Below are 5,062 nucleotides of genomic sequence, written 5' to 3' on the forward strand. Positions count from 1 at the left end.
CCTCCGGGCCGAAACCCGCTCGCTCGGGGGGGGGAGAATGGGCCGGCCTGCCCCCCCCCCCGGCGGGGTTGTTGTGGGAGAGGCATCCTGAAATATACTGGGTTCAACACGCGCTAGTGATCAGCTCATGCTTTATTGTGGAAACAGCTCGAACTAAGGACAAACTAGCAGGACCGAAGCCCTGCTTAAATTCGCACCCAGCACCACACATCCCCCCCCACACACACACACTACCAGTGTTCCCTCTAAGCTGAGCCAGTGTGAGCCAGCTCACAGTTTTTTAGCCTCCGGCCCACACATTTTTGTCTTCGCTCAGGAAGGATGGCCCCAGAGCAAACTCATTTAGGCAGCAGCCAAAACGCTCGCTCACCACCTTAATGCCAACAGCTCACAAAGTAGAATTTTTGCTCACAAGACTCCACACCTTAGAGGGAGCATTGCCCACTACCTGTGATAGGTTATTTACAGGGGCACTCCTGGGGGATAGGTTCGTCCCAGGATCCTAGCAGTCTATTGTTCTGTGACTCCAAGCTGGGTCGGACAGGTTAGGCTCAGTACACAACACTCCTCCCCCCAAAGTTCAGACTTCCCAGCAATCATAGTCCCTTAGATAGGTCGGTCTGCGTCGCTCACGGTTCAAGCCACGTGGTTCCGTTGGCGGGACTGTGGCTTCTGTCTCTGGTCCCGATGCAACAGCCACGGGGCCCGGGGGCAGTGGTAATGTCGGCACGACCTTGGGCCCGTCAGTTGTTACCTGTTCTGGTGTGGCACCCACCAGTCCACCTGGGGTTTCGTTGGCGGCGGGTTGGTCACTGGGACACCATGCTTGGCCTCCGGCTCCGGTAGAGCTGGCAACTCCGCGTTGTCTTCATCCGGGGTCGTTGAGGGAAGGCTTGGCTCCACGGAGAAGACGACAGCGGAACTGATCGATGTGCCTCCGTATTTTCTGGACACCGTCGCTAGACACTTCATAAGACAGAGGGCCAGTGACTCGGAGAACCTTGGCCGGAATCCAGGTGGGGCCGCTGGAGAAGTTCCGGGTGTAGACGGAGTCGCCTGGGAAGAACCCCCGGGGTGCCACTTGGTATTCGGGGGCCGCATGATGCTCCACCGCGTGGTCAGGGTGCATCAGGTCCAGACGTGTGGTGAGGCGTCGTCCCATGAGAAGTTCCGCTGGGCTGCAGCTGGTGGAGGTGCACAAGGTCACCCACTGGCCAAAAAGGAAGGTCGCTCGGCGGCTCTCCTGCGCCCTCGGAGCCTTCAGGCAGGTGGCATCACTGGGGGCTTTGGGCAAAAAATCATTTCCCTGCTCCTTTGGCCCTTATAAAAAGTGACGTGGCTCCCAGTGAAGGGTTGGGTATAAATCCAATCTCTTCTTCTTCCCCAGAGCAAGTAAAACGGATATTCTGCCAGGCCTATGGTTGAGGACAACCATGGTTTTTATTCGGATTCTGCCCAGGCCTTCACCATGCCAGGTCCACGATTCACCCTATGGAGGGAGAGGAGTTTTGTATGCCATCAATTTATCTGGAGAATGCGATGGTTGTATGGGTCATTTGTATTTTTACTAATTTTACTGTTTATTGTAGATCTTTAGTCTATTCTGTGTCGCTACTGAAAAGTACTGGGGGAGGCAGGCCCATTCTCCCACCCCCGAGCGAGCGGCGCCGGGGCAGCGATGCTCGAGGCGGGATTGCACACATTTATTGTACTTAACATCGAACTGCAAAACGGCCCTGCAAGGCCAACGATATACACACCCACACAGCACACCCACAGTCCCATTGGGGGGGGGTTGAATTTCCCTCCATAGTTCCTATTGGTCCGTGCTGGGGGAACTAGGATCCTCAGTTCCTATTGTCTTGAGGAGCTAAGCTCCTGCCTGTAGCCGCGGACCCCTGCTGGCGGTCCGCGTACATAACAATATGATGCACCTCCCTGAGCCCTCTGGTGGAGGGCGGTCTATAAATTTGTTTGTTGTGGATCCTGCCCAGTGGAGGTTCTGGGCAGAATCAGTCTTGCAAAGACTTCTTCTCCAAGAAACGGGTAGTCTGTTGGCAATGCAGGTCCTGTTCTCAGCAGAGAAGAATGAAGGCAGGAAGAGGGTTTGGGATTCGGAGTTCATCCTGTTGCTTTGGCACAGGGCCTTGTGGTGCGTGGTGCGCCCAGTGTTCCCTCTGAGCTGAGTTAGTGTGAGCTAGTTCACAGTTTTTTAGCCTCTGGCTCACACAGTTTTGCCTTCGCTCAGGAAGGATGGCTCCAGAGGAAGCTAATTCATGCAGCAGCCAAATCGCTCACTCGCAACTTTAATGCCAGTAGCTCACAAAGTAGAATTTTGCTCACAGGAGTCCACAGCTTAGAGGGAGCATTGTGTGCGCCCCTGTTGGTCAATGAGGTCCCAAATGCCAGGCCACCCCTTGCCTACTGTCAGGTCAAAGTGTTATGCCAGCAGACCCTCGCCTTTTGGCGAAAGTGTGCAGAAGCAGTAATGGCTCTTTGGCCAAGTGAAGCAGAGAACAGCCTCACCCCCATTTCCTGTTCTTTTCAGAGATTATCGGCTTGTGTTAAATGGCTTTCAAAACACCATCGATGTTTCCCCAGAGGATGCTCCAGATTCCCAGCAGGTTTAAACTTGCTGTGTTTTGTCTGACCTGGTAATCCAGTGATCTATCCTGGTTTTGCAAGGGCCTGTGCAGCAGAGCCCCGGGGGAGTGCGTGGGTGGGTGCCTGGAGGGAGGTCTGGAGTCACTTTGTAACTTCAGCACAAAAACTCCCCCCTCCCCCGAATTTGGATTCCAAAAGTATAAATGGCACGCCTCGGTGGTTTGCCCTCACCAGCTAACAATTCATGATTTGCTGCCGGCCCCTAACTCTGAAATTGTGCACCTAATGACAGCCTTTTTTGCTCTTGGAGCAAGCCCTTTCTGAGCACATTTAGGGATCAACTTCTGCCATCCTCTTCTCTCTTTATTTGCTTGCCATGTATAGGAATTGAGTTGAAAGGGGGCAAAAACCTGTCCCTGAGACTACCTGGAATTTAAGGCAGGTTTTTTAAAGAGCCAAAGGAAAAAATAACCCCCACCAAGTATACATGTCAGGTAGCCCTGTCATGGAGTTGGAATGTGGAGGGGTACATTGTCTCCTCTTCGTTCTCAGCTCTGCCCTGTCTAGCTTCTGGATGTTATCTCCTTTGCTTTGACCTTGTTGTTGTTCCCAGCTGCAAAGTAACCGGCCTGGGAACCTAATGGCTTGGCGCTCAGCAGCTCGCTTGCCAGCTTCAGCCCCCGCACGCGAAATTTACTCATTGGCTTTGGCTCCGGGGAGTTTGATTGTACTATAAGTCAGTGACCATCATATTGCAGGTCATTCCTGACACAAGCTGTATACTCGTTCTTTAGTGATGGACTACAAATAAAAACACTTCTCTTTCCAAGAAGGCTTTGTGTGTGGTGTGATCCTGCTAAGGAGCCTGACAATTCACTATGCACCATAATACACTGTACACTATAATTTAGCTGCCATCCAATCTTAATCAATCTCAATATTAATTTTATGATTAATTTTGTGCTGTTCTCTAATAATTTACATTTATAAGTGTCTCCATAGACTGTTATAATGAAATGCTCAGTACATAGAATTTGAAAGTGATTCTCAGTTATAGGAAGTTTCACCGAGCAGTGGCCGTATGAAACAAGGGCTTGTAGCCAGAAAAACCTCAGAGCTCCTTGGCTGGTGTAAAGCTGCAGTAGACAAAGACATGGGAAGACGCCTGGAAGGAGCCATGTGCCCCCGAGGAGCAAGGAGCTCTTTGTTTCTCTGGGTGGCTCACAAGCCAAGAGAGAGCCAGGGAGGGGCAGGCCAGATAGTGAGTTTCCTGGCTGGGAAAGCCAGGAATAAAGAGGCTGTGAACATGGCCCCAGGAGGAACTGATGCTCTGTATTCCTGGTGCTTGGGGGGCAACCGTGGGAGGGCTTCTGGAGTTCTGGCCCCTGCTGGTGGACCTCCTAATGGCCCCTGGCTTTTGCCCATTGTGTGACAGAGTGTTGGACTGGATGGGCCATTGGCCTAATCCAACACGGCTTCTGTTATGTTCTTACTTCTTGGGCTTGGAGCCCCCGTGGCTGGTGGGAAGCAAGGCTGACAGCCCCCTTTCCCCTTCAGTGCTTACGTGACAGAAAGCTAGGCTGACCTGCTCCAACACAAAGATGGAGAAAGACCCCAAAGGGGAAACAACCCTTCCCTGCCAAGGGATCTGGTGGATCCACTCTATACAGCCATGGGGGAAGACTGGGCCTCCTGAACCCCCACCCCCCACAACAGCATATCTGTGAAGGTTCTATCCCAGCATTCCTCCAAGGAGCTCAAGGTTCTCCGGTTTCCCATTTTAGCCTCACAACAGTCCTGTGAGGTTTGTTGTTGTTCAGTCGCACAGTCGAGTCCGACTCTTCGCGACCCCATGGACCAGATCACGTCAGGCCTTCTGGTCTTCCGCCATCCTCTGAAGTTGGCTCAACTTCATGTCTGTTGCATCTTGACACTGTCTAACCATCTCATCCTTTGCCGTCCCCGTCTTCTTTGACCTTCAATCCTTCCCAGCATCAGGGTCTTCTCCAGTGAGGGCTCCCTTCTCATTGGGTGGCCATAGTCTTTGAGCTTCAGTTTCATTATCTGGCCTTCCAGGGAACAGTCAGGGTCGATTTCTTTTAGGATTGACTGATTTGATCTTCTTGCAGTCCAAGGGACTCTCGAGAGTCTTCTCCAGCACCATAGTTCAAAAGAATCTATTCTTCTGCGCTCGGCCTTCCTTATAGTCCAACTCTCGCAGCCACACATGACTACTGGGAATACCATTGCTTTGACCATGTGGACTTTTGTTGGCAGGGTGATGTCTCTACTTTTTATCATGCTGTCTAGGTTCGCCATCGCTTTCCTCCCAAGGAGCAGGCGTCTTTTGATTTCATGGCTGCTGTCACAGTCTGCGGTGATCTGGGATCCCAGGAACGTGAAGTCTGTCACTACTTCCACGACTGTAGACTGTAGAGGTAGATTAGGCCAAGAGAGA

This window comes from Gekko japonicus, unplaced genomic scaffold (assembly GCF_001447785.1).
Source record: "Gekko japonicus isolate JY-2015 unplaced genomic scaffold, Gekko_japonicus_V1.1 scaffold386, whole genome shotgun sequence".
Taxonomy (NCBI): Eukaryota; Metazoa; Chordata; class Lepidosauria; order Squamata; family Gekkonidae; genus Gekko; species Gekko japonicus.